Genomic DNA, 17,464 nt, shown 5'->3' on the forward strand with positions numbered 1-17,464 from the left:
GCTAAGAAAGAATTTAAAAACAGGGATGAAAACTTTTAAGTCTTGATGAGCAACTCAGGTCATTGAACATAATAAGGGAATAGGACTTGCTTCAAGTTGTGATGATACTGTATCTTTAAGAAATGTATTTTTATCATGTTTCTTTTAAGACGTATGTTTAAAAGTCAGCTCTGTTTTAGCCTGGGCTGCCAGAAGAAGGCTTTCTGAAAGTTCCAAGCGTGATAGCCTAAGTCAAAGCAAGTATACCTGTGCTTCGCAAACTAATTTTAAAGAAGGGTTTCGGTCTATAAGAGACATAATGCTTGATTAGATCGCATAGCGATAGGTCAACTGGTAAGAATTATATCTTGTCATGTTTAATTATTGTTCAGTTGTTAAAGATAAAAACTTCCTAGTTTGTCAGTAGAATGGAGTGAAATACCTTATCCTCACACTAATGCCAAAATAGAATGTGTCTGTGCATCTATGCATTTGGCAAAACCCAGAATTGATGGTGGGGGTTTCAATAATGGTAATGCCATTTAGCATCAATGGGAAATGGTTAGATCCTCTCTTGTTATAGATGGTGATTGTGGGATAGTTTGCACTTGTTTGGTATGAATGTGACTTGTTACTTAGCAAACCTCATTATTGTCCAAGTTTTGCTGCATATGGACAGATTATCTTAATATCATCAGTGAGTCTCCAGACATCTGATGTTATGATGAAAAGACGGTTATTGATTAAACAGCTGGAGATAGTAACGCCTAAAAAACTATCATGATGAATTCCTGCAGTGATGTCCTAGGGCTGAGATGATAGGCCTCCAACGTGCACCACCATTTTCCTTTCTGTGCTTGGTTTGACACCAACCAATGGAGAGTTTTCCCCATGATGTCAAGGGCAGTTGCTCTCACCTCACTTCTTGAATTCAGCTTTTGTTTGGTTAAAGCTACGATACGCTCAGGAGACAAGTGGCCTTGGCAAACCAAAACTGAGCATCGATGAGTAGGCTGCTGCAGTATAAATGCTGCTTATTGCACTGTGCACGACAGCTTCCGTGACTTTGTTGATGATCCAGAGTAGACTGATTGTCTGAATTGGATTTGTCCTGCTCTTTGTGGACAGGATGTAACTAGAGAAGTTTTCACATTGTGAATAGATGCCAGTGTTGTAGCTGCACTGGAACAGCTTGGCTAGGAGTGCAATTAGTTATGGAATACTCATCTTCAGTATTAATGTTAGGATGTTATTAGGGACTGTTGCCTTTGCAATACCCTGTGTTTTCAGCTTTTTTTTTGATATTGTGTGGACTAAATCATGTGGATATGAATCATATTGGCTGAAGACAGGGATCTGTGATGTTGGGTACCTGAGCATGAGGCCAAAACAAACATTTGGCACTTTTGACTGAAGATGGTTGCAAATGTTTCAGCTTTGTCTTTCGCACTGATATGTTGGGCTGCGCTACCATTGAAGATGAGGCTATTTATGAAGCCTTGTCTTTTAGTTAGTTATTTAATTATCCACCACCATTCATGACTGGATGTGGCAGGACTGCAGAGCTTAGATCTGATTTGTTAGTTGTGGGATTGCTTAGCATGGTGGCATAGTAGGGCAGCACTGTGGCACAGTGGTTAGCACTGCTGCCTCACAACGCAAGGTACCTGGGTTTGATTGTCGGCTTGGGTCACTGTCTATGCGGAATCTGCACGTTCACTCCGTCTCGACGTGTGTTTCCTCCAGGTGCTCTGGTTTTCTCCCACAGTTTGAAAGACGTGCAGATTAAGTGCACTGACCATGCTAAATTCTCCCCCAGTGTGCCTGAACAGGAGCTGGAGTGTGGCGACTAGGGGATTTTTCACAGTAGCTTCATTGCAGCATTAGTGTGTCTACCTGTGATGCTAATAAATTAACTTCAACTTTACCTCTGTCTGTCACGTGTTGCTTCTGCTCTTTAGCATACAAATGCTAAGATACCTTCATCAGATTGGCACCACATTTTTAAGTTTGTCTGATGCTGTTCTTGTCACGACCTCCTGCACTCTTCATTGAACCAGGGTTGATACCCTATTTGGGGGTATTCGTAGGGTGAGGAATATTCTAGGCTATGACATTACATGTTGCGATTGAGTATATTTCTGCTGTTGCTGGTGATGGTCCATGATGCCTCAAGGATGCTCAATTTTGAACTGCTATATCTGTTCTGAATCAATTGCATTTATATTTCTGGTTGTGCCACACAATACACTTGAGAATATCCTCAGTGTGGAGATTTTGTCTCTGCAAGAACTATGCAGTGATCATTTCTACCTCCTGTTGTCACAGGTGCATCTGTGGTTGATAGTTTGGTGAGGATGTTGACTGACAGCCTACACCTCAGGCTGACAGCCGTGTCTTTCACATCTCGGCCTTCTGGGTTGGTCATAATACTACTGAGCCGCATTTGACAATGGACATTGCAGTCCTTTACCCAGAGTGCATTCTGTGTCCTTATTACCCTCACTGTTTCTTTCAGGGGGTGTTCAAAATGGAAGAGCACTATTTCATCAGCCAAGGCTGGGCTGTTGGTAATAATCAGTGAGAGATGTCCTTGACTATGTTTGACCTGATGCTATTAGACTTCACAGGATCTGAAGTCAATAGTGAGGTTCCCACTCCCTGCCAATAGTATGCTACTGTTACCATCTCTGGCTGCTCCCTCCTGCCAGTGCAACTGGCCATACTCGGGTGCTGGTGGAGAAGACTGAAACATTGGCTGAAAATTTGGTTCTCAGAGTATGACTGTGTCAAGCTATATCTTGGCTAGTCTGTGGGACAACTATCCCAATCTTGGCATCAATCACCAGCTATTAGCAAGACAGATATTGCAGATCCGTATGACTGCTATTTCTCGGTCCAATTGTCTGGATTTAATTGGTCCTGCTCTTTGTGGACAGGACGTAAGTGGGAAAGTTTTCACATTGCTGGATAGGTGCCAGTGTTGTAGCTGAACTGGAAGAGAATCATAGAATCCCTATGGTGCAGAAGGAGGCCATTTGCCCACTGAGTCTCTCAATGGACAAATTGAGAGAGTCTCCGACAGAATATGTCACCCAGCCCCTTTCCCCATAACCCCACATGTTTGTCCCACTAATTCATTTAATCTTTCCATCTTGGGACAATAAGGGACAATTTGACATGGCCAATCAACCTAACCTGCACAAGTTTGGAAACTGGGTCAATCACGCAGGAAACCCACACAGACATGGGGAGATCATGCAAACTCCACACAGACAGTCACCCAAGGTCGAACTGAACCTGGGTCCCTGGCGCTGTGAAGCAGCAATGCTAACCACTGTGCCACTGCGCCACCCTGCTTGGCCAATGCAATCTGACCAACATAGGCTGAGGGCCAAACTGGGCCTTGCCTATTGTGTTTGGCTAACCTATTCTGAATAATCAAAAAAATAATGAAAGTAACTATTAAGCACTGCTAAGTAGGAAGTTTAGTATCTCAAAATTCTTAATACATACTACAGTTACCTTAGTTGAGGCTTAAATTCGTTTAAAACAAAATGCCTTACTGTTGACAAAATAATTTCTGAATGTCAGTATTTTTGGAGCAATTTCTCTATTTAATTTCCCCATTATTTTGCATTTTCCCTTCAGTTCTTGATTCTTCGCTGGTGACAACAGTTATTTTTCACTTTATATCTCAATTGCCTGACTATTATTGATCTGTGAGCCTTGATGATGATTGTCAGCAGCCTCAGTAGATACACACGTGGTAAGATAAATGTCTACTGTGTACCCCTATTTCTTAATAGCAGAGAGGTCCTGTGAGAGTGCAGTTGCTGTCAGTCTTGTTGACCTCAGCCGAGATGGGAAGACTATCAACCCTGCCAGAATTCAAACCCAGTGTCGTCTGGTCGCTCTTGCACTCAACATTTAAGAACCAAATAAAGCTGGTTATCCTTTACACCAGCAAAAATTGTGAAAACCATTCAATGGTCTTGACACTTGAAATAACTTGATAAGAAATAGTCAACATGGCTTTTGAAGGGAAAGATTATGGTATGCCTGTCAAATCCTTTTGACTCCTTTGAGAAGATTGCAGATATTACTTGCATTCTCAGAAGGCTTTACTAGGGTTTCCAACAATAAGCTCCTAATTATGCTGAAAGCCATGGAAGTGTGATGTGGAATCTAAGAATGCACAAGAAGATAAGAAATACCAGTATGACTGCCTCTCTTGAACTTGGGAGGATGTTGAGTCATGTTCAATGCTTGAATCCCTCAATTCTTATTTACACGTACAGAAAAATAGTGTGGATTTTGAAACAAAGATTTTGATCATTCAGGGGTCAGATGAGAGATAAATTAACAAATACAGATACATATTTAATAAAATAAAACAAATACAAATTAAATGGAATAAAATGAAAAATTGGTGACTTTTAAAAGTCTTGTCAACACACATATTGGGACAGTGTGTTGAAATGTTAATAGAATACCAACCCAAGACTGGAATATTTCGCCAATAACACCTAAATACAAGCTTATGGATGTTCTGCTCACTGCACAAAATACCGGTCATACAACAATTCCAGGTAACTTCTATAAATGCATGCTCCTCCTGCCATTGTGAGTGCTTCTCAAGGAATCGTATATTCTATGTGGAAAGAAGATTGTGAGGCACACTCCCACGATCTCCCAAGCAGTGTTATAGGCGGGAGTGTGAATTGTGTGAGATTAGTGTACTGTTCAGGTCTGGTATCAAAAGAGATTTGGTGAGTATTGCCAAGAATGCAGGAAGGGGAACAAGAATTGAGGGATTCGAGCATTGAAAATCACTCAACACCTCTCCCAAGTTCAAGAGAGGCAGTCATACTGGTATGTCCCTGGCCCTAATATTTATCAGTAATATGTGTTTTCTTATGGTCCTGCTGAATTTATTGGATCTGGGTTAAATTTTTGGACTTAATTTCTTGAATTCAGCCAGCCAGTTTCAGAAGCTGGCTTTAAGATGGGAAGGCCAAGCCATAGCGAGGGAATGGGGAGGTAATAGCTCAGTGGTATTTAGAAACTCAGCTAATGTTCTGGGGACCCAGTTTTGAATCCCACCACGAAGAAGGTGGAATTTGAATATAATTTTAAAAATCTGGAATTAAGAATCTACTGATGAGCATGAAACCATTGTTTATATCAGAAAAAAATGTTTCACTAATGTCCTCTAGGGAAGGAAATCTGCCGTCCTTACCCGGGTTGGCCTACATGTGACTCTAAAGCCACAGCAAAGGGGTTGATTCTCAACTGCCCTTAGGCAACTAGGGATGGGCAATAAATGCTGCCTTAAAGTTGGTGTTGTAGGGCCAGACCATAGCTGGGGAATGGAAAGAAGGGAGAGATTGGTTACCTGGGGGAAAATGTGAGGTAGGAAGAGAAGCCAAGCAATGTGAGAATTGTTGGGTTGAATGGACCCAGGTGTAAATAGGGGTTGGAGTAGGGAAGGTGTACACGATCATGGGGAAGTTAACAGATTTGCATGAAAGGTTGGAGGGCTGTGGGGGGGGAAGCACTCCTGCTCCTTCTAGCCTACAAGCAATGCTGGAAAGGTGAATCCAGCTGTTTTCATGTCCATTCACTTACCAGATGTCACAAGGCCAGAGAAACACAGCCCTCAGCCAGTACACCTTATTTCCAGAGACCAAGTTGTTATAATGTGACCAATGGTAACTTGCTGTGAGGGTCAGCTGACCCAGTAGACAATATAACCAACCAATGAAAAATGATGTGGTGGTCAGCTGACAAGCTGATCTAGCATAAATAGAAAGCAGATGAGGATTGTGGGGAGATTTGTGACCCAGGGTATGGTATAATGAAGTTCCTTTATCAAACCTTTACTTTGTGACGTTAGTTACTTTATTGCTTGCTACTGGAATATATTTACTGCTGGAGGAATGCAGGTTGGTTGCTTCACCCAACTCTGCCTCTAATAAAATTGAAGCTTTGTTGGGGGCTGGCTTCCCCTACTTCTCTGAGAGGCTAAATGTCCCCCCAATTTTATTTCATTTCTTCAAGAGATGTAGACTTTGCTAGCCAAGCCAGCATTTATTGTCCATCCCTTATTGCCCTTTAGAAGGTGGTGGTAAGCTTCCTCCTTGAAATGCTGCAGTCCATGTGGCTTAGGTATACCCAAAGTGCCAGGACTTTTATCCAGTGACAGTGATATATTTCCGTACAGGATGGTGAATGACTTGAAGGGGAACTTCCAGTTGGTGGTGTTCCCAGGTATTTGCTGTCCTTGTCCTTCAAGATAGTAGTCGTCATGGGTTTGGAAAGTGCGGTCCAAGGAGACTTGGTGAGTTCCTGCAGTGCATCTTGTAGATGGAGCACAGTTCTGCCACTGTGCATTAGTGGTAGAGGGAGTGACTGGCACCATATCCACAAACAATCAAGTAGCTAATTTGTCCTGGATGTTGTCAAACTTCTTGAGTGTTGTTAGAGCTGCACTCACCCTGGCAATTGGGGAGTATTCCATCATAGCACTGATTTATGCTGTGTGGATTATGGACCTTGTGGAGTCAGGAGATGAGCCACTACAAAATTCCCAACCTTTGATCTGTACTTGTAGCACAGTATTCATATGGATAGTTCAGTTCAGTTTTTTGGTCAATGGTAACCTCCAGGATGTTGATAGTGGGATATTCAGGAGTGGTAATGCCAGTGAGTGACGTTTTAGCCATTTAATACAACGTGGTGACTTGAGAGGCCATTTCAGAGGGTATCTAATATGAACATAAAAAAGAGCAGGAGTAGGCCATTCAGCCCCTCCAGCTTGTTTCGCCATTTAATAAGATCATGGTTATTCTGATATTAATCTCAAATGTTTATCCTGCCTATCTGCAATAATCAATCATTCCTGAGTTTGTCAAGAATTTATCCACCTCTGTCTTAAAAATATTCAAAAACTCTGTTTCCTCCACCTTTTCAGGAAGGGAGTTCTAAAGACTCATCACCCTCTGAGAGAAAGAAATTCTGTCTTAAATGGGTGACCCCCTTATTTTTAAACAGTGATCCTGGATCTCAATTTTCTCACAAGAAGAAACCATTCTCCCCACATCAATCCTGTCAAGAACCCTCAGGAGCTTGTCTGTTTCTATCAGGTGTCAACCACATTGCTGTGGGTATGGAATCACATGTAGTTCAGAATGGTAAGGACAGCAGATTTCCTTTCAGTGGATTTGTGGTCATCGTTAGATTTTTAATTCCAGAATTTTTTTCAAGTTCTGCCACCTGCTGTGGTGGGATTCAAACCCCTATCCCTAGAACATTACCCTGGGTTTCTGGTGAAAATTCCACTGCTCCATTGTCTCCCCTTTTGTGGAATGTGGGCATTGCTGGCAAAGCCAGCGTGTATTGCCCATCCCTAATTCAACTAATTATTCTTGATAAACTCAGGGCTGATTGATTATTGCAGACAGGCAAGATGAAGATTTGAGATTAATATCAGATTAACCATCATTTTATTAAATGGCGAAACAGGCTTGAGAGGCTGAATGAACAACTACTGCTGTTTTTTGTATGTTCGTTTCAGAGGGCATGTGCAAGGCAACTACCTTGCTGTGGGTCCACACTCACACGCAGGCCAGATCGGGTATGGTAAGCAGATTTCCTTCCGTAAAGCACATGAGTGAACCAGAATCAACAGTGGTTCCATGGTCACTGTTACTTAGATTAGTTTTTAATTCCAGATTTAGCTGTGATGGGATTTGGACTCAAGTCCTCAGAGCTCTAATCTGTTTCTCTGGATTCTTAGCAGCAAATGAAATTCAGGTATGGGCCAGAAAATTTAGTCTGGTGGAAAGGTCAGGACGGAACCGAGGTGAATATATATAAACTATTTAATATTTTATAAGGTAGCTACTGAGTGTTAGTTTCAATTCTACAAACAAAAAAGAATCTGAGATCATTGATAGGTAAGTTTAATAAAAGACCAAAGGAAGACCTTTGTCAAAGGGTGATACACGTCAAGAATAATCTCTCAGGTATATTTAATAGAAGTGTTGATTTGAGACTTATTTGAAATGCACAAATGCAATCTTATTGAGACATTTAGGATTTTCAGAGGGCTTAACAGGATAAATGCTGAAAGGTTATTTCTCCTTGTGAGAGGTTCCAGGACAAAAAGGCATTATCTCAGACTAAGGGGTCACCCATTGAAGACAAAGATGAGGAGGAATATTTTCTGAGCGCATTGAATCTGTGGAATTCTTTACTGCAGAGAGCTGTACAGGCTGGGTTGTTTAGTATGTTCGAGGCTGAGATGGACAGATTTTTAAACAGTAAGTGAATCAAAGGTTATGGGGATAAGGGGCAAAGTGGAGTTCAGTATCATCACATCAGATTAGTCATGCTCTCATTGAATGATGGAGCAGACCCAATGGGCTCAATTGCCTCCCTCGGCTCCTACCTCTTACTGTACATTGGTCAGTGGGTTGACCAATTCTCCCTGAGTTTCTTTACAGACCTACCCGCATTACAAATATGAAGCTATAGTTAGTTCGTAAAAGTAGAACAGCAGGAAATAGGTTACAAATATCAATAGCAAAATAATTCTGACACACTGGCAGATCTCCCTGAAACAATACGGTTGTGGGTGGGGCAGCTGAATTTTTGGGCAACTTTGAAAATATATCGTTGGAAGTGGGACAACAGGAGGAGATGAAGCTGCTTCAGGGAGCAGTGAGATCCTGGGACAGCATTTAGCTAGAGGGGATCCACTACAATGCAAGGGAGAGGGCACCTGAGTGGTGAGGCACCCTCGAAGTGTGATAGTTTGGTTGGGGGGAACCATAGCCAGACAATCAGGTCCTGGCTATTGGCAGGGCAGTGGATAAGGTGCACTATTGCTGCTCTGGGGTCTCCACACAAAACAGATATTAACCATGAAGGAGGCCTCCCTCCCTGGAACTTATGGTTACAAGATGCTGTCCCCATTTGGCAGCTGGCCCTTCAAATTCCCTTGACTGGTCACTCAGGTGGCTCAGTTCATGCCATTGATATCTGCTATGCCAAGGGCTTCACTCCCAATGTCTTTCCTTGCCATATTGCTAGCTCTCCCATTTCCCAATCCTCCTGCAACTGTGCTGGGAAAATTCCACCCCAGGGGTTTCACTCCTGTATGTAATGAAATTGAAGTTGAATGTTTAACGTCGGAAGAAACTGGGAACGTTGTCGTTTGCCTCTTTGCCCCTGAGTGAGGCAGTGAAATAAAAAGCTGGTGTGTTATTGATTCTAATTACCACTCCGTTAACCTCTATTCAAAAATATACGGGGGTGGGGGGAGCAATTCTCCCAGCCTGCTGAGATGCCCTAGCTGTGAAATAGGCTGAGAGAGATCAGCGGGGGCCATTTAGTGGGCTCCCTGCTGGGCACACGGCCGCCGTGCATCTATGGGGTCAAGATTTCTGGCATCATCAGCTCCGCACTACAGTCGGCATGGAGCTGATTCCTATACTGAAATCCTCATTTGAATATCATTTTCAGGCCTGGGACTGGAGTCTCTGGGCTAGCTAGCCTCCTTCCCAGGCATTGGTCAATCTTAAGGCGGTGGGTCCAGTTGGGGGGAAGGGGGGTGGGGGGATGACTATGGATGGGAGCTTGGTGGGGGCAGGGGGGGAGGGGTGGTCCCGCTGCGAACTCTGCGGTCAGGATCCATAGTTAAGGGAGGGAGCACAGTGACTGGGGTTGGCCATCGGGGTTGGGGATGGGGGGTTGCCAAGAGGGTCAGGACTGCCAGCAAGGGGAGGGGCGGGTAACGGTTGTGGGGGTACGGTTACATGACCAGTGATGCGGGGGCGTGAGGCTGGCAGTTCAGGGCCACTGCACATGTGCCAATCTCCACTCTGACAGATTGGTGCAAGCGCAGTGGCCCACCCAGCGTTTTGCTGCCGGCCTCTTGGACGGGAACAGGTCCCACCCTCGGATTTTGAAAATGAATCCCACTGATGCACTCAGCAGTCCCACTTAAAATCCCACTTAAAAAAGTCAGTGGGCGTTGTTCCAGTTTTTATGTGAATTTGGCACTTAGAATTTTTTTGGGAGAATCCTGGCCAAGGCTCTGAATTTCAGGTTTAAAGTTTATTCATTAGTCACAAGTAGGTTTATGTTAATGCTGCAATGAAGTTACTGTGAAAATCACAGTCCAGCACCTGTTCGGCTACACTGAGGGCAAAGTTAACATGGATTTTTCGCTCCTGAAGGAATAGCTTCGTGCAAAATCTGATCTCCTCTAGTATCTCACCTAAGCAGCAGAATATTTACCAGAGTTTTACCCTTGGGAAAAGTTAATCTGGCCAGTGCTCCTAACCAGCATGTTTTTCGGACTGTGGGAGGAAACCGGAGTGCCTGGATGAAACTTGCGCAAACACGGGGAGAATATGCAGACTCCGCATAGACGGGAATCGAACCAGGATCCCTGGCTCTCGTGCTAACCATTGTGCCACCGTGAGAATTCCTTTATGCTGGAAAATTTTGGTGAATATTCTGCTGATCATCCTGCTGCTTAGGTGAGATACAAGAGGAGATCAGATTTTGCGCAAAGCTATTCCTTCAGGAGAGAAAAATGCATGAGGGAATGTGATGAAAATAATTTAACATTCCAGGCACAAATTCGGAGGCTGTAACAGGCTCATTAGCACTCATTTCACCAGTATCCTTGAAATACTTCTCTGCTATTTGAAAACTTCTCACAGATTTAACAGTTAATTATGTAGCATGGTACAATTTACACAATCTATCTAAAGAAAGTTTACATAATAGCTATCAGTGAGATTTAGCTACACATTTGTTCTGAGTTAAGAATGCAAAATGTTTGAGTGGTTTGGTAAACACTGATAAATATAATATCAATGTCTCAGATCTTGTATGGCCAACTAAATTTAAACAAGATACACCTTTTGAAGTAAATTTCAAATATTTCTTCAAAGCTTTTTTTAAAGTTTAGAACTTTTGCCATTTTAGGTTTTGTCATCAGCCAGAGATCAAGTCCCCCTTGAGGAAGTCCCACTTTTGTGATCTTTCATAAATCCCTCCCAAGACTGGTGATTTGTCCCTGAGACTGGCCACGCTCCCCAAGGCCTGCAATACTCCCCAGAGCCCACGATCTCCCATCCTGAGACCAAAATTTCAGAATACTGCTGCAACCCCCACACCCATAAATTCCCGAGCCTCAGGATCCCCTGAACCCACCTTTTCTCCCCTTGCAACACTCGTAATTCCTGTAAGACAATGTTCTTTTGCTTACAAAATCCACAGTTTGCCCAAGATCTGCAATTTTCCCAGGACTCAGGATTTTCCTTCCCTCAAAATTGCCTTTCTCCGAGACCCGCAATAGCTCAAAGCTGTAAGGCCTCTGAGACCCACAAACATTCCCCACAAGGACGTGACTAAATATGAGCGCTCCAGAATTTCCATATCCATCATCTTAATTCTGCATGGAAATAATTAAAGTATTAATGAAATTGTTAGTGATAAACAGCACAGTGCAAGTCCTGGGAAAATGAATTGTATAAAAGTGAAAGGAATCAAATCTAATAAGCAAATTCAACCAAATCGCTATCTGTTCTAGATATAGTCAGTTTACATGTAATAAAGATGAAAAGCTTGACAGGATCATTAAAATTAACAAGAGAGTTTTAAAATGCTTTCATCTCAATCAGCTGCCTAAATTGTAAGCAAAATCATTTGCTTTTTCAATAATCAACTTGATTTTATAAATTAGCAAGTTTGAGCTGAAAAGTTGCTCACAATGGTCATGATCTCATCAGGCCAACAGAGGTCTTGCCCACTGTTTGGAAAACCTGTGGGAGACCCATGGGAAAGGGCAGAAGAAATTGGCCACCATCAGGCCATCTCTAAAATTGAGATTCCGAGCAGGGAAGTTTAAAGTTTATTTATTAGTGTCACAAGCAGGCTTACATAAATGATGCAATGAAGTTATTGTGAAAATCCCCTAGTTGCCACACTTGGTACCTGTTTGGGTACACAGGGAGAATTTAACATGACCTATGCCTAACCAGCACGTCTCTCAGATGATGAGAGGAAACTGGAGCACCTGGAGGAAACCCATGCAGACATGGGGAGAACGTGCAGACTCCGCACAGAGAGTGACTCAAGCCGGGAATCGAACCCGGGTCTCTGGCACTATGAGGCAGCAGAGCTAACCGCTGTGCTACCATGCCATCCAGGGTCCTGCCTAATGATACCTGCCAGCCAAGCAGAGGCTGGCAGCTCCTTCATTGCTGCCAGAACCAGCAGGACTGAGTCCCTCGATCTTCACCGGTTTCCCCCTCTTCTTAAAACATTGAGGTCGCTGACAAACTTGACAGCTATTGCGACGCAGCCCTCTGAAGTTCTGGTAGACCAGTGCAGCCTCCATTTAATCCCAAAACTATCACTAAATTGCAATGGGCTCATGGTGTCAATTGTCTCATTAATTAGCCTAATTGACATTTTGCTACTGGCAGCTGGAAATCCCACATCTGTGCCTACAACCATCCTTTGAATTAGCTGGGGGAGGTTTCCCTGCTCCAGAGAGACTGGCTCGGGGCGGATTAATTGGGTCTGGCTCCCATGGTTCCTGTCATGACGTGGTCCAGCAGTGGGTGACCGAGGAAATCGTCTGACCCGATTGGATGCCCCTCTAGCGTGGCTATATTCGCAGGTGGCTGTGGAGAGGGAGGATGCGGTGTCCGAGGGCACCATTGAGGCATTCCATCCTCATTGGGCACCATAGGGACTGGGCTATATTATTGATCCTTTTAATCACATTTTGATTGAATGCTTTAAGTTTTCTTTCTGCTTTTTTTGGTTTAAGTGGTTTCCTTTTTTTGGGGACTGACCTATTTGCTTTGCCCCTGAGTTTGTTTAATTTGGTTGACACCAAAATGAAATGCCTCTCAAAGTCCAGCCCAATGTTGTTAGTTGAGCTCTGGAATTCACTCTGTTAGTCAGTTCTGAGGAAGGGTCATTCAGACTCGAAACGTTGGCTCTATTCTCTCTTGATGTAGAGATGCCGGCATTGGACTGGGGTAAACGCAGTAAGAAGTCTCACAACACCAGGTTAAAGTCCAGCCAGTTTATTTGATAGTAAACCCACAAGCTTTTAGAAACACTGTTCCTTTGTCAGGTGCCTGATCAGAACTTTCCACACACCTGACGAAGGAACAGCGTTTCCAAAAGCTTGTAGGTTTACTATCAAATAAACTGATTGGACTTTAACCTGGTGTTGTGTGACTCCTTACTCTATTCTCTCTCCACAGATTCTGTCAGACCTGCTGAGATTTTCCAGCATTTCCTGTTTGTGTTCTTAGTTAATGGTTTCACTTACATTAATAGCCATGAATACATATGTTTCAATCCATACCTACTCATAATAAGTAATGTTTAATATACAAGATGCCTCAATATTTTCCATTGCACTGTCCTTTTTGAAATCGCATTGCTTATACTTTAAACACCTTCATGTATTAAATTGGATAACCCACAGTTGGGCATGGGGAGCTGCTCCAGTTCATTGTATTAGGTTGGTGCTGCCGATTCTTTTAAATGATTGCTACTTGCAGCCAGCATAGATACTCTCACTTTACTACATAAGTGTACCTTTTAAAGTTTATTTATTAGTGTCATAAGTAGGCTTACATTAACACTGCAATGAAGTTACTGTGAAAATCCCCTAGCCGCCACATTCCAGCGCCTGTTTGGATACACTGAGGGAGAATTTAGCATGGCTAATGCACGTAACCTGCACATCTTTCAGACTGTGGGAGGAATCCGGAGGAAACTCACACAGACACGGAGAGAACATGCAGACACTGCATAGGCAGCGACCCAAACCGGGATCAAACCTGGGTCCCTGGTGCTGTGAGGCAGCAATGCTAACCACTGTGCCACTACGCTCAACAACTCAAGAAGCTCGACACCATCCAGTACAAAACTGTTATAATGTAACCAATGATAACATTGGAATCTGTTATAATGTAACCATGGTAACATGTTGTGAGGAATCATTGACTGCATACATTGCAGTCTGATATCCCGCTATTTAAAGGCATTTTTATCGTTCTTGTATAGGATGTCCTTTCTTAATTGCCATTGGGAAGTGATGGTGAGCTGCCTTCCTTGCCCCTGCTGTCCATGTGGTATAGCTATGCCCATAGTGTTGTTTGGAAGCGAATTCCAGGAATTTAACTCAGGCACAATAGCAAGGTATGGGTGCCACTGTGGCACAGTGGTTAGCTCTGCTACCTCACAGCGCCAGGGACCCAGGTTTGATTCCTATGCAGTGTCTGCAAGTTCTCTCCATGTCTGCATGAGTTTCCTCTGGGTGTTCCAGTTTCCTCCCACAGTCTGAAAGATGCGCTGGTTATGTGCACTAACCATGCTAAATTCTCCCTCAGTGTACCCAAACAGGCGCCAGAATGTGGCGACTAGGGGATTTTCACAGTAACTTCATTGCAGTGTTAATGTAAGCTGACTTGTGACATTAATAAATAAGCTTTAAAAGCTACACTTTTCTATCACACTTCAATGCCTTGTAGATGATGGTCAAGATTTGAAGAGTTAGGAAATAAGTTACTCACTGCAGAATTCCCAGCCTCTGACCTATTCTTGTAGCCATACTAATTATATGTTTGGTCCAGTTCAGTTTCTGCTCTGCAATAATGTGCAAGTTGGTGATGATAGGGAATTCATCATCAAGGAAAGATGGTTAGATTATCTTGCTTGTTGGGGTTGGTTATTGCCTGGCACCTGTATCGTGCTAATATTACTTGTTAACCCAAGCTTGAATGTTGTTGAACTCCCTGCTATATGTGGGCACAGGATGCTTCAGTATCCGAGGAGTCCTGAATGATGCTGAGCACTGTGCAGTGGGCAACAAAATGCTCACTTCTGAGGTTATGATGGAGGGAAGGTCATTGAAGAAGTGGCTGAAGATAGTTAGGCCGAGGACACTACCCTGAACAGCTTCTGCAGCACTATCTTCGGGGTAAGAACAGTTGGTCTCCAACAGCATAAAACATCCTCTTTCATATTAGTATGACTCAAACTAGTGGAGCTTCCATGGACTTCAATTTTGCTAGGGCTATTTGATGCCACACTCAGTCAAATGCTATCTTGATGTCAAAGCAGTCACTCTCATCTAACCTCGTGTGTGAACTAAAACTGCACTGAGTTCTGGAGCCGAGTGTCCCTGTGGAAGCCAAACTGAATATCAGAGAGCAGCTTGTTGTTTGAATGTCGCTTGAAAGCCCTCTCATTGACACTTTGATGACTGAGAGTTGACTGGTTTGGTGGTAATTAGCCAGATTGGATTTGTCCTGCTTTTATCCCTTTTTGATGAGAGATGTGTTATGAGACCATGAAGTACTGAGCATCCTTTGAAAGGTCAGTGAGCACTGTTACTTTGCAGAACGGTTAAAAATGTGAAAGAGTAGACATCAAAGTTTATGATAATGCACTGAGAACTTGGTGTATTATTGGAGAGAGACCGTGTATAATAAAATCTAGGGTGGTGTGGCAGTGGGAAGCGGGGAAGGGGACCCTCCAACCTTAGGAGTCAGGGAGAAATAATAGCAGAGGTCAATGGCAGGTACATAGCAGGTATGCAGTGCAACAAGAAATTCAACAATCTGACATGAATTGACATGAATTATCTCGGTGCATTGGATGTTCAAACAATACATTCTAACAACAATTTCTGGGTAGTCTCAGATAAAGAGAAATTTGTTAATCTCATCTATCGTGGAATTTGTTGCATTGCTTTCACCTACTGAACAATTTCTATCCACATGCCTTTTCATACCTAACACAATTGAAACCTCACACAACTCATCTTGCGCACCGTAGCAGTATTCGATCATATTGCAGAATACTCACTGTCACACTTTCTCCTTTCATAACAAAGAATGTGGTGCTTAACAGCAGGCAACAGAAAAGAAACTTAAGAGGATGGCTGTGCACCTGCATGTTCTAACCTCCACAGGGAGACAATTCTGGACATTATGGGACAGGCCATCATCTAGCTTGTGGCCACTGGCAAAGATCAAGTGATTAACTATGAGGGTATCTGCATACCAAACTCCAGGTAGATTACAGGAAGATATAGATGGGCACAGCAGTGGCAGATGGTATTTAACCCTGATAAGTGCGAGGTGATTCACTTTGGAAAAAGTAATAAGACAAGGGAGTATTTCATGAATGGAAGCCATTAGGAAGTTCAGTGGGACAGTTGGATTTTCGGGTACTTATCCACACATCCCTGAAGTTGGCAGAGCAGGTGAATTGGGTAGTTAAGAAGGCATGTGAGATACTTGCTTTTATCAGCGGTGGCATTGAATATAAGAGCAGGGAGGTAATGTTGGAGCTGTATAGAAAGTTGGTTCGGCCACTCCTGGAATACTGTGAGCAGATCTGGTCACCTCACTACAGGCAAGATGTGATTGCACTGGAGGGGGTGTAGAGGAGATTCACCAGGATGTTGCCTGGAATGGAGCATTTGAGCTATAAGGAAAGACTTGATAGGCTAGGGTTATTTTCATAGAACAATTGAGCATGGCCAATCCACCTAACCCGCACATCTTTGGATTGTGGGAGAAAATCGGAGGAAACCCACACAGATACAGGGAGAATGTGCAAACTCCACAGATAGTGACCCAAGTCAGAACTCATTGTAGTTTTAGTCCTCACATGAGGTGAGAGTGACTGCTTTTCTTTAGAGCAGAGAAGCCTGTGGCGGGAGATGATTGAAGTGTATAAGATTATAAGGGATATGGACAGAGTTAATAGGAATCAGCTGTTTCCCCTGGTTGAGGGGTCGAGCATGAGGGTCAGAGTTTTAGGATGAGATGCAGGAGATGCAGAGGGGATTTAAGAAAAGGTGTTGGGAATCTGGAATGCACTACCTAGGAAGGCAGTGGAGGCTGAAACCCTGCAAGCTCCTTCCTATTACCATCTCTGCCACCCTGGGTGGCACAGTGGTTAGCACTGCTGCCTCACAGCAGCAGGAAGCCAGGTTTGATTCCTGGCTTGGGTCCCTGTATGTGCAGATTTGCACATTGTCCCCATGTCTGCATGGGGTTCTCCAGGTGCTCTGGTTTCCTCCGATAGTCCAAAAGACATGCTGGTTAGGTCCATTGGCCATGCTAAATTCTCCCTCATTATATCCAAACAGGTGCCAAAGCATGGAGACTAGGGCATTTTCATAGTAGCTTCATTGCAGTGTCAACGTAAGCCTATGACACTAACAAAATAAACTGAAAAACTTAATTGGATTGGGTTGTATTGTTTTCTTTAGTGCAGAGAAGGTTGTGGGGGAACATGCTTGTTTTGTATAAAATTGAGGGGTACAGACAGGTTGAATAGGAAACAGCTAATCCCCTTGGTTGAGGGGTCAATCATGAGGGGGCATAGTTTCACAGTAAGGGGCAGGGGATTCAGA

The 17,464-nt window shown here is 43.4% G+C and overlaps 1 protein-coding gene across 2 annotated transcripts in view; it reads left to right on the forward strand.

Annotated features, from left to right (window-relative positions):
- Positions 1-17,464, forward strand: part of pcdh15b (protocadherin-related 15b) — a 1,349,261-nt gene that overhangs the window by 414,702 nt on the left and 917,095 nt on the right. The window lies entirely within an intron of this gene.

This window comes from Carcharhinus amblyrhynchos, chromosome 17, assembly GCF_965287045.1.
Source record: "Carcharhinus amblyrhynchos chromosome 17, sCarAmb.v2.hapA, whole genome shotgun sequence".
Classification (NCBI taxonomy): Eukaryota; Metazoa; Chordata; class Chondrichthyes; order Carcharhiniformes; family Carcharhinidae; genus Carcharhinus; species Carcharhinus amblyrhynchos.